Source organism: Chamaea fasciata, unplaced genomic scaffold (genome assembly GCF_029207755.1).
Source record: "Chamaea fasciata isolate MVZ Bird 193981 ecotype frontalis unplaced genomic scaffold, bChaFas1.0.hap1 SCAF_145, whole genome shotgun sequence".
Taxonomy (NCBI): domain Eukaryota; kingdom Metazoa; phylum Chordata; class Aves; order Passeriformes; family Sylviidae; genus Chamaea; species Chamaea fasciata.
In genome coordinates this window covers 130881-143084 of record NW_027094230.1, presented here as the reverse complement: position 1 = coordinate 143084, position 12204 = coordinate 130881, and the positions used below count along the sequence as shown (strand labels likewise).

Sequence of the window (12204 nt, the reverse complement as noted above, 5' to 3'; positions counted from 1 at the left end):
CCATTTAATTACTAATCAGCTCTCCCCGGCGGGCCGAGACGTGCCCGGGCTGCTCGGAGCGCTCTGGGGAGGGGGCTCGGCTGGGACCCCCCGTTTTCCCCCGTCCCCCTGAGCCACCTGTGCCCACCGTGGCCTGGGGGTGTCCGGCCCGCCCCCCACCCCCCTAAAAACCTCCGGGGTTGTGTGGGACGAGCTTTGGGATATCCCGGGATAGCGGGAGGTGTCCCCGCCCATGGTGGGGGGGTTGGAACGGGATGAGCTTTAAGCTTCCAACCCAATCCCGCAGTCTGGGATTCTGTGATCCCATTATGGGCCCGGGGGGGGGGTCAGGTGGATCAGACGGTGCTCCCACCCCACAGCCACCCCCCGCCCTGCGTTTATACCCGACAGAAGCCGCTCCTTAATCTTTTAATTACGCCGAGCGACAGAGGGGGGAAATATCTCCTCTGGTGCTGGCACCATCAGGAACCAAGGGCCGCAGTTTGGGGGAAAAAAGGATGAAAATCGCCTATCGGTTGGGACCTGGATCACCTTCCAGAGCCCGGAATCCATCGGGGAGATCTCCCCCTGCCGCCCCGTGATTAAATTCGATGTTTTTGAAAAGCCCCGCCGCGCCGGCGGTTTCGTCCCAGTAAATCTGTGATTTACGTTTAATTCCGGGTAACCTTTCCGCGGGCGCCGAGGTGTGAAGGAATTTAATGACACAAAGCCGCGTTTATGAGGAGCACATTCATATTCATTAGGCGCGGGCAGGAACAGCCCTGCCCGTGACAACTCTCCGGGCCTTCAGCGCTGAGGATCCGGGGATGCGGCATCAAACCCTCCAACGGCATCCCAAAAACAGAGAGGAATGACAGCAGGACTGGGAATGGCACGTTCCTGGCTTTGGCATGGGAAGGGCAGGGAGCATCCTTCTGGTTTAGAGAGATTTGGGGGGAGAATGGAGACCTGGAGAGGAACATCAACTGTCCATCTGTTTTGAGGGCATCCCTCTAAATCGTGGAGCACCATCTATTTTTAGGGAATTATTCAAGTGGAACACCATCCATCCCTCCATCCATCCATCTCTCCATCCATCCATCCCTCCATCCATCCCTCGATCCATCCCTCCATCCATCCCTCCATCCATCCCTCCATCCCTCCATCCCTCCATCCAACCATCCATCCATCCATCCCTCCATCCATCCCTCCATCCCTCCATCCATCCCTCCATCCCTCCATCCCTCCATCCATCCATCCCTCCATCCCTCCATCCCTCCATCCCTCCATCCCTCCATCCAACCATCCATCCATCCATCCCTCCATCCATCCCTCCATCCCTCCATCCAACCATCCATCCATCCATCCATCCATCCATCCATCCATCCATCCCTCCATCCCTCCATCCATCCATCAGTCACATGTTGCCCTTCTCTGTCCTGGCCTTGGGAAACCCTGGAGATTCCAAAGGATCCCAGCCCAGGGACACCCCAGCCCCAGGGGTGCATTCACCACGCGGGTTCCAGCCCCGGGAGCTGTCAGGGGAGCGGGTGGGGGGCCATGCCCACCCTGGGCAGCCCCAACGCTTCCCACACCTCATCCCGGCCCCATCCCGGCCCCATCCCGACCCCATCCCGGCCCCATCCCGGCCCCATCCCAGCCCCATCCCGGCCTCATCCCGGCCCCATCCCGGCCCCATCCCGGCCTCATCCCGGCCCCATCCCGGCCTCATCCCGACCCCATCCCGGCCTCATCCCGGCCCCATCCCGGCCCCATCCCGACCCCATCCCGGCCCCATCCCGGCCCCATCCCGACCCCATCCCGGCCCCATCCCGGCCTCATCCCGGCCCCATCCCGGCCTCATCCCGGCCCCATCCCGACCCCATCCCGGCCCCATCCCGGCCCCATCCCGGCCTCATCCCGGCCCCATCCCAGCCTCATCCCGGCCTCCCTGACCTGTCCCAGCAGCTCCAGGGGGGCTCCTCCTTCCCCCAGAGCCTCGGGGTTTGCCCCGTGATCAGACAATAATCCCCTTTCTCCTCCATCCCTCTCCTGAAAGTTTTCCTTGTGGAAGTTTTCCTTCCTCCTTTCCCGAGCACTCCTGGCGCCGCCGGCTGCTCCATCCCGTCCCCGCGTGGATCCACCACAACCATCCCAGCCACAGGAGCACGATTTTCCTGCCGGAAATCCAGGAGGAAGAGTCAAGCCGTCCCTTTGCCCTGCAGGAGCACCCCCGGATGGCGGCCACGGGGTGAGGGCACGGAGAGGGGCAGCAGGACAGTGATCCTTGTTTCCCGAGGCTGTTCCCAGGAAAAGCGCCCGGCAGAGGCGGTGACATTGTGACACGCCCGCACCCAGAGCAGGGAGAAGCGCCGCAAATGAAACATTAATTAATTTCCCAGCAGGAAGGATATAAATAACCAAATCAGATGGTGGGATTTATTCGTGAGCGCTGATGGCAGCAATTGTCTCTCCCGGCCGGCATGGGCGGGTTGAGGAGCGCGATCTCCGCTCCTGGCTGGCGGCGAGTCCCGGAAATACAAACGGGATAAGGGATGTCCCCTCCTGGTGTCCCCACAGCCCCGGGGTGATCCCAGACCGGGGGGACCCTCCTGGGGCTGTGGGGGAGGGATTTGGGGGAAGGGGAAGGGAAGACGCTGCCCAACAGCCGGGAATTCAGCCTGGATGGGATACAGGGAACAGTGGAGTCCCTGATTCATGGAATGGGTTGGGATGAGCTTAAATCCCACCCAGTGCCACCCCTGCCATAACAGGGACACCTCCCACTGTCCCAGGCTGCTCCAAGCCCCAGTGTCCAACCTGGCCTTGGACATTTCCAGGGATCCAGAGGCAGCCACAGCAAATCTGGGAACTCCAGCCCAGCCCCTCCCAGGGAACAATTCCTGCCCACTCTCCCATCCATCCCTCCTTCACCTAAAGCCATTCCCTGTGTCCTGTCCCTCCAGGCCTTGTCCCCAGTCCCTCTCCAGCTCTCCTGGAGCCCCTTCAGGCCCTGGCAGCAGCTCTGAGGTTTCCCTGGATCCTTCCCTTCTCCAGGTGAACATTCCCAGCTCCCCCAGCCTGCCTCCAGAGCAGGGATTTCTCTCACAGCCCGAGGACCTTATTTAGGATTTCTGTTTTGGCTTTATGACATCCCTGATCCCTCACGGAGCTGGGGACAACCTGAGCTCCCAGGCCTGGCTCAGTGGGAACTGGGAATGTCCATCCCAAATTCCCAAACCCCAGACCTGCTGCTGCCGGGGATGGCTCTGGCCGCTGTCAGCGAGGTGCAAACAGGGCCTGGATGAATCCCTGTGCCCGGGGGTGGCCCCGGTGGCCCTGTCCTGCTCCCCGCCCCGGCAGCAGATCCCCGGGAACCCCCTGGCTCCGGCAGATCCCGCTCTGCTCCCCCCCCCGGAGCTGAGATTTTCCTCACCGTGCTGCCTTTTCATTTGCCGCCGCTTAAAAGGATTGGGGAGATTAGGAGATTTCAATTTAGCAGCAGGCGGGCGGGCAGGCAGGGAGGATGGCAGGCGGCTCCTGCTCCTCCACACCAGCCCTCATCAATAACAGCCCTCAGCCACCACGGCGCTCCCGGCTGAGAACGAGATTGGAGCTGGGAAAAAATGAGGAGCCAAAGGAAAAAACCGAAACAAGCCGGCCCAGCCCTCCCTGCTCTCGGCTTCTGGGGCTGGGAAGGGAAAATTGTTTGGCCTGAAAGAGATGCTGAGCTGTGCTCCCTGAGCCCACCAAAATCCGGGGTTTGCTTTGCCAGTGTCCCCAGCCTGTGGCAGTGTCCCCAGCCCTGTGGCAGTGTCCCCAGCCTGTGGCAGTGTCCCCAAGCTGTGGCAGTGTCCCCAACCTGTGGCAGTGTCCCCAAGCCTGGAGCAGTGTCCCCAAGCTGTGGCAGTGTCCCCAAGCCTGGAGCAGTGTCCCCAGCCTGTGGCAGTGTCCCCAGCCCTGGAGCAATGTCCCCAAGCTGTGGCAGTGTCCCCAGCCTGTGGCAGTGTCCCAGTGCCATGGGCCTCCTGTTTTAACCCTGGAGCTCTCAGTGCTGGGCTCCTTTCCTTTCCTTTCCTTTCCTTTCCCTTTCCTTTCCTTTCCTTTCCTTTCCTTCCTTTCCTTTCCTTTCCTTTCCTTTCCTTTCCTTTCCTTTCCTTTCCCTTTCCCTTTCCTTTCCTTTCCTTTTCCTTTCCTTTCCTTTCCTTTCCTTTCCTTTCCTTTCCCTTTCCTTTCCTTTCCTCTTCCTTTCTTTCCTTTCCTTTCCTTTCCTTTCCTTTCCTTTCCTTTCCTTTCCTTTTCTTTCCTTTCCTTGTCCTTTCCTTTCCTTTCCTTTCCTTTCCTTTCCTTTCCTTTCCTTTCCTTTCCTTTCCTTCCTTTCCTTTCCTTTCCTCCCCTCCTCTCTTTTTCCCTCTGATTGGGACGGAGCCTCCAGGGAACCGTGAACTCCTCACAAACGGCTTCCCAGGGACGGGAGCAAATGAAATGTAACAAATCTCCATTTGCAATTTTGGGAGGCACGTGACGGGAATGGGAATGGGGCCGGCTGAGCTCTGCCTCGGCGCCTTCCCGAGCTCTCCCTGCCTGCTGCTGCTGCTGGAATAAACCCTTTATCACCTTCATCCTTCATTTCCAGCACGGCCTGGAGCGCAGGGAAATGGTCCAGCCCGTCCCGGCCAGCCCCGGGGCTCTGCTTCCCAAAATGGGCAAGACGGAGGAGATTTCATTCCGGGTTTGTTTTTTTTTTTTTTTGGGAACCCCCTGTTAGGAGTGAGGGTTCTGGTTGTGGTGCCATTCCTGCCATTCCCTGCCATTCCCTGTCATTCCCTGACATCCCTGCCATTCCTGCCATTCCCTGACATCCCTGCCATTCCCTGCCATGCCATTCCCTGCCATTCCTTCCATTCCCTGATGTCATGGGTTTTGTAAAGAGCATCTTATTCTATTCCATCTGGGTGGAGCAGAATTGCTTCTCTTTGCCCAAATGGGTCAGTGTCGCTTATCAGATGGTGGAGTGCTACTTATCTCTCTCCATTGTTTCACTACTCCCATGGGAATGTCTTCTGCTACTGGACCATTGAGAGCTCATCAATGACATTACACATTACAGTGCACTATTGTAGCTGCTCCACACAGGGAGGAGGAGCCAAACCATCTTCACCTGGATAAAAAGGAGCCACAGTCCCACTAGGGATCCAGTTTTCCCACCGGATCCCTGGAGGAAGACCGGACCCATCTCACCATTACTGGACCCTTTTTCTCCAACGGGACCATCTCTACTCCAACAGAACCACATCTGCCATTCCAGGAGGGCTCACTCCGGACTGCTTCCAACACCCTGACCAACAGGGTGTCAGGTTGTATTTCTGACTCTGTCAGGGTTTTCTAGGATTTCTTGTTTGTTTGGTTGCTTATTCTTCTGTACTACAACATCTGTACTTTTATATCCCTAGTAAAGAACTGCTATTACCGATTCCCAAAAATCTTTGCCTGACAGTCTTTTAATTACAAATTTATGATAATTTGGAAAAGGGGGGGGAGGGGCTTACATTTCAAGGGAGACTCCAACCCTCCCTGGCAGATCCCTGTCTATCTAAACCAAGACACGTGACATCCCTGCCATTCCCTGCCATGCTGTGCCAACCTCTTCCAAAGCCCCCTTGGTTTCACTGGGAGCCACCAGAGTCTCCTTTTCCCCACACTCCAGCATTTCTCCCTCAATTCGTCCATCCCACCTCCGGGCTGTGGCTGCCCCTGGATCCCTGGAATGTCCCAGGCCAGGCTGGACTGGGCTTGGAGCAGCCTGGGACAGAGGGAGGTGTCCCTGCTGTGGCAGGGGGTGGGACGGGATGAATTTTGGGGTCTCTTCCAACCCAAACCATTCCAGTTTTCTGTGAAAAAACAATCCCTGAACATCCCTGGGGGGTCTGGATTCCATCCCACCACCACAGGGATCCAGGCCAGGGTGGACACGGAGCTCCAGGCTCATCCTGGGGGTGATTTGTGATGAATTTTCCCGTGGATTGGCACCATTTGTGTCCTTCCCACGGAGCTCACTTGGGCACGGAGGGCCTGGATCACCTCGGAATCCCACAGCAGCACCTCCAGCCCTTGGCTGGACCTCACCCCGTGTCCCCCAGGAGTGGATTTGGTTTGGGGTTTGGGGTCTTTGCTGGTCTGGCCTCACCCCGTGTCCCCCAGGTGAGAATTTGGGTTCTTTGCTGGCCTGGCCTCACCCCGTGTCCCCCAGGTGAGAATTTGGGTTCTTTGCTGGTCTGGCCTCACCCCGTGTCCCCCAGGTGAGAATTTGGGTTTCTTGCTGGCCTGGCCTCACCCCGTGTCCCCCAGGTGAGAATTTGGGTTCTTTGCTGGCCTGGCCTCACCCCGTGTCCCCCAGGTGAGAATTTGGATCGTGGTTTGGGGTCCTTGGTGCCCGCCCCCAGCCCCGGCCGTGCTGCAGAGCCCAAATTCCATCCTGAAGCCGCTGCCCGTGACTGACAGCCGTGCTCGCTGTGGGCTCTGCGCTGCCTCCGCCGTGTTTTATAAATATCCCGGTGGCTCTGGCAGCCGGGGGAAGCGCTGAGCCTGACGAGGAGCAGATGTGATTTCACAGGAGCCTTCTCGGCTCCACGGGGTTAAGGACATGTGAGCGCAAACACGAAATTCCCCCGGTTGTCGCCGCCGCCGCCGTGCTCGGGGGAAGCCCCGGGCCAGCCCGGCTCCTCCTCCCGGCCCTGCACGACCCCGGCGGTGTCACCCCTGTCCCGGGGACACATCCCCGGGGGACACGGGTGGGACCCGGCCGTGAAACCGGCCCAGGTGAGGTGTGGGCAGGAGGAGCGGGCAGGTCCCACCCCGGGGATGAACCCTGCAGGATGCAAAGGTGGAAATGTCCTCGCCAGGAGGGGACAGGTGACGTTTTGGGGCAGCTTTTGGAGGAGATGAAGGGTGGCAGAGAGGAAGAAGAAGAAGCGTGGCAGGTCCCACCCCGGGGATGAACCCTGTGAGATGTAAAGGTGGAAATGTCCTCGCCAGGAGGGGACAGGTGACGTTTTGGGGCAGCTTTTGGAGGAGGTGAAGGGTGGCAGGTCCCACCCCGGGGATGAACCCTGCAGGATGCAAAGGTGGAAATGTCCTCGCCAGGAGGGGACAGGTGACGTTTTGGGGCAGCTTTTGGAGGAGGTGAAGGGTGGCAGAGAGGAGCTGCAGCCCCCCACCCCTCACTCCGGGGCATTTCTGCCTCTTGGGATGCAGCTCCGATGGAATGGGCTGGAGAAGGGGACATGGGGACAGCCCTGGGTAATTTTGGGGCCGGTCCCCCACACCCATCGTGGGTTTGGGGGCAGCCATGGGCTGTTCTGGGCCGTGCCGTGCCGTGCCAGGCAGGGAGGATCACCTCTCCCCCTCCATCCCGCAGGAGCGGAGTTAATTCGAGCACGACAATCAGCGAGGGAAGGCCGCGCTAATGAGACGCAGATGAATCTCCCGAGGTGTCCGGGGAGCTGCTCCTGCGGCACTTATCACCCGGCCTGCCACAGCCCAGCCGCCTGATGATGTTTGTTGTCGCTGATGGATGCGGCGGCAGCTCCACCACAGCTCCGGGAAGGGGCCTGGCACCGGCAGCACCCCAAAAACCGCTCGGGGCGGTGGGGTGTGGGACGGGCTCGGGGGGGAAAGGCAGCCTGGGAAAGGCCTGGGGGTCTCCCCGAGGGGTTATCCCCGCTCCAGGGGGCTGTGGAGGGCAGGGAGGGATGGAGGGACACGCTGATGGGTGAGGGTGGTGGGAGCACTCGCTCCTGGGAGGTTCCTGCTGGGAATGGGAATGCTGGCTCGGCCACTGAGGCGGGAATTGCCAGCAGATTGAAGGGTGGCCCCATGGAAAAGTCCTGGCCAAGGGGAAAAGCCAGTGGCCAAGGGGAAAAGCCAGTGGCCAAGGGGAAAAGTCAGTGGCCAAGAGGGAAAAATCAGTGGCCAAGGGGAAAAAATCAGTGGCCAAGGGGAAGAGTCAGTGGCCAAGGGGAAAAATCAGTGGCCAAGGGGAAAAGTCAGTGACCAAGGGGAAGAGTCAGTGGCCAAGTGGAAGAAATCAGTAGCCAAGGGGAGGGTGGGAAGAGCCCCCGTGGAGGTGATGGGCCCAGCGTGTGACCGCGTGTGCCAGAAACTGCCCTGTAAAACCCTCCAAAAAGACTCCCCGTGGATGGAATTCCTGCCAGCATTCCAGGCAGGTCTCAGGCCTCTCTGGCTCCGGGAATGTTTCCCTGGGGAATTTCAGCAGCACAGCGCCCAAACCGCTGCCTGGAGCCCCTTTCCTCCTGCGAGGCCTTGCCCTGATTTGTTAAAGAAATGATGTCAAAAGCAGAAGCCACGGCCGGGAGCGGCCGGGTCCGACCGGCCCCACACCCTTCACCAACCCCGGGGGATTTCGGCAGCTTTGGGGCCCCACCTGCCCCTGCTGTGGGTCCTGCCGGGGGTCCCCAGGCACAGCCGTGACCCCGTGACGGGGGCAGAGCCAGCAGCAGCAGCCGCAGCCCTGGGTTCACACCCGCGGGCTGAGCAGAAAAAACTGCTGAGGGGAAAGCGAGAGAAGAGCCGAGAGATGCAAATGCGGTGGAAAAAGTGACTGCGAGCGAGCGGAGGAGCCGGGGCAGCCGTGCCCCTCGCGGCGGGGCCGTCTCCACCCGGCCCTTGCTGCCTCGCTTCTCCCCCGGCCTGGCACCGGAGCCGTTTGAGCTCCCAGCACCGCTGGCTGGCAGGGAAGGGGAGCTCCAGCAGGAAAAAGGACCCACAAAGCCGGGAGGAAGGAGGAGGATATTTGTTTTCCTGCGGGGAGGTTGGGTTTGGGCTGAGCGGGGGAGCTCAGCTGAGTCACGGGTAAATACAGGAGACACCAAACTCGGCCTTAAATCCGGGTTTGTTCAGGAGAGATCTTTGGGCGTGTGATTATCTTCCAGCACGCGCTCCGGTGCCTTCTGAGCGGGGATGCCGGGCTGAATTAGGGCCGGCATCACCGGGCCGTGTTTACCCCAATCCCCGCCCTGAGCCCTGCCCGGTGACAAACTGGGCAAACTGGGCAAACTGGGCAGGGCCTCGGTGGCCCCTCTGCAGCCTGCAGGTGCCGCAGGGAGCCCCGGGAATGGGGGAACCCCCAAGACCCCCGGAGGAGCCACTGCAGCGGGGCCGGGATGGGCTCAGCGCTGCAGGACCTCGCCTTCCTCTTGTGCAAAGAGCCGGCGCAGCTGCGCGGGCCGCGATAAACATCTGCAAGGCGCGATAAACATCTGCAAGGCGAGATCAACATCTGCAAGGCGAGCAGGGCTCTGGAGGCGCTGGGGGCCAGCCCGGGCGGGGAACAGCTCCGCCACCACCGGGGCCACCACCGGGGCCACCACCGGGGCCACCACCGGGGCCACCACCGGGGCCACCACCGGGGCCACCACCGGGGCCACTCGTGGCTCCTCCCGCCCCCGGGAGCTCGTGGACACCTCCGGGGATGTGACTCCAAACCTCCCCGGATTTTCCCAGTGCCTGATCCGCCTTTCCACGAGGGAATTCCTGGTGAATTCAGAGCTCGGCTCCCTCCTGGAGCTGCTCCCTGCTCCTCTCCCCTCCTCTCCTCCTGCCGGGGACACCCTGGCCACCCTCCTGCGGCCTCGGGGTGGGCACAGGGTCCCACCTGTGGGACCTGAAGGTCCTTTCCAGGCCGAACCACCCCAGGATTTGATGATTTACCAGCCGTGGGGCCTGACCAGGATGGTTGTATCACCCACCACGTGTCCGGAATGTGGCCAGTTGTGGGACCCCCGGAGCCCCCCCAGCCCTGCTGCCCCCGCGGGGGTGCTGGACCCCCCCGAGGGCTCAGCCCCGCATCGCCGAGCCGGCACAAACTCGGCTGAGCCTCTCTCGCTTCCCCCAGCGCCGTTCACAGGATCCTTTTCCGCCCCTGACAGGTTGCGACACCCAGCCTGGAACCCGAAGGGCGCTGATTAAAGAAGAACAAGCGCCCGCGTTTAAAACGCGCCCCGTAATGATTTCCACCGAGCTTAATGGCTGCTGAAACAGAAACGAGTTATCTCTGGCACATCAAAGGGCTGGGGGAAAAAAAAAAATAAAAAAAAAATGCAGTCAACGGTACCTCTGAGCAATTCTGCATATCAAGCGGGCGAGATAGCATCGTGAATAATGAGGGATTTGCAGCGGCCGGGTTGCACAAACAGCGGTGAGGCAACAGCTCAGCACGCAGCTCCTCCCGGGCGGCATCGAAAGCCCCGAGAAGGGCAGTTGTTTCCAAATTCCCAAAGGGCAAATTTCCAAATTTCCAAAGGGCTGCGGTTCCGGAGGCCGGAGAGGAGCCGGGATGTGCCGGGGGAGCAGCCCTGGGTGTCAGCGGGGCTGGCACGGCCCCGCCTGAACTCCCGGCGCTGCCGGCAGGATGGAGCCTCCCTCGGCGGGCATTTGATCCATCCTGCTTCGAAGCTTCCTCCTTCACCGGTTTTGGGGTGGTTTTTGATTGGGTTTATTTGTGGTAGGGTTTCTTTGGTTTGTTTTTTGGTTTGGGGGTTTTTTGGGGGGGTTTTTTGGGGTTATTTTTTGGGTTTTGGGGGGTTTTTTGGTTGTTTGTTTTGGGGGCATTGGATGTTCTTTTATTTTATTTTTGCGCCTTTTTGGTGGGTTTTTAGTGGGTATTTTAGGATATTTTTTGCCTTTGTTGTTGTTGTTTGGTTGGTTTTTTTGTTTGTTTGGGGTTTTGTTTTGGTTGTTTTTTGGGGTGTTTTTTTTTGTTTGGTTGGTTTTGGTTTTTTGTTGTTGTTGTTGTTAGGGTTTTTTTGGGGGGGGAGGGGTTGGTGTTTGGGTTTTTTCCCCCCCAAAAAACCCCAGGGAGCTCCCCAGGGGCAGCTCTTTGTCCCTTCCCTGTCGAGCTGTCACAGTGCCTTGGGAAGGCCGTTCCTCCCTCCACTCCAGAGTCACCAGGGGTTTTATTTTCCCCGTGAGAACGTCCCTCGAACAAACACCGGGAGTGTTCAACTCCCCCCTGCCCCATCCCTGGAGGGGTCGGGGCTGGACTCATCTGATCTGGTGGAAGGTGGGGCAAGGAACGAGATGATTTTCCATCCCCTTCCAGCCCAACGGACTCTGCGGTTCCATGACTGATTCCATGATTCCATGATCCCGCGCTTCCTTGGACAGGCTGTTCCCTCTGGGCCAGCCCGAGTCCTGCTGGAGCTTTCTGCCCTGTGCTCCCTGGGGACACCGAAATGATTTGGGGTCACAGGGCCAGGGGACAGGGCAGGTCGGTGTCCGAAATGATTTGGGGTCACAGGGCCAGGGGACAGGGCAGGTCGGTGTCCGAAATGATTTGGGGTCACAGGATGAGGGGACAGGGCAGGTCGGTGTCTGAAATGATTTGGGGTCACAGGATGAGGGGACAGGGCAGGTCGGTGTCTGGAATGATTTGGGGTCACAGGATGAGGGGACAGGGCAGGTCGGTGTCCGAAATGATTTGGGGTCACAGGGCCAGGGGACAGGGCAGGTCGGTGTCTGAAATGATTTGGGGTCACAGGGCCAGGGCAGGTCGGTGTCTGACGCTGCCACCTCCACCCCGAGAGCGCCTCCGGAGCTGCTCAAGCCCGGACAAATCCCGGTCCTGTCCCGGCCAAATCCCGTGCCGTGCCGTGGCGGTGTCCGGCGGGAGGAGACGGGCAGGTAAAGCTGCCGGGCACACCTCAGCTCCAGCCCAGACATTCCCGGCGCTCCTCCCGGCGCTCCGCGATTACAAAGCGAAGAAAGAAACGCGCTTGACTTGCACATGGCGTTGGGCAAGGAGCGAGGGAGGATTTCCAGCGCCGGAGTCGCCCCGGGGCTGGCCGGGCCCCGAGCCCGGCAGGGTTCAGCTCCGGTGACACAGGATCAGGGCAGGGACCGGCCCCCATCGATGGTTTCACTGCGGGGCTGCTGCCCGGTTTGTTAATTCCTCTGGTATTTCTGGCAGCCGAGCTCCCTGCACGCCTCCCGGCCTCCTCCTCCGCCAATCCCGGGGCTTGTCCCGATTTGGGAAGGGATTAAACCGGGATTAAACCGCTCCCCGGGCGGCTGGAGGGGAGCGGGGACCCCGGGCCAGCCCGGGAGGGTGACACCGAGGGGCGGCAGAGCCCCGCTCAGGCTGAACCTCTCGGTGACATCCCGGGGGTTTTTTAAAGATATTTTCCCCCCCAGTTTTACCCTCACCCG

General features: G+C 60.1%; 1 long non-coding RNA gene across 1 annotated transcript; it reads right to left on the bottom strand.

Annotated features, from left to right (window-relative positions):
• Nucleotides 1–825: 825 nt before the first annotated feature.
• On the bottom strand, nt 826–10324 carry LOC136304691 (uncharacterized). Its single transcript, XR_010724747.1, has 3 exons — nt 10112–10324; nt 1936–2156; nt 826–914 (listed from the first exon to the last, which is right to left on the bottom strand). It is a non-coding gene; the product is annotated as an uncharacterized lncRNA (long non-coding RNA).
• Nucleotides 10325–12204: the final 1880 nt, after the last annotated feature.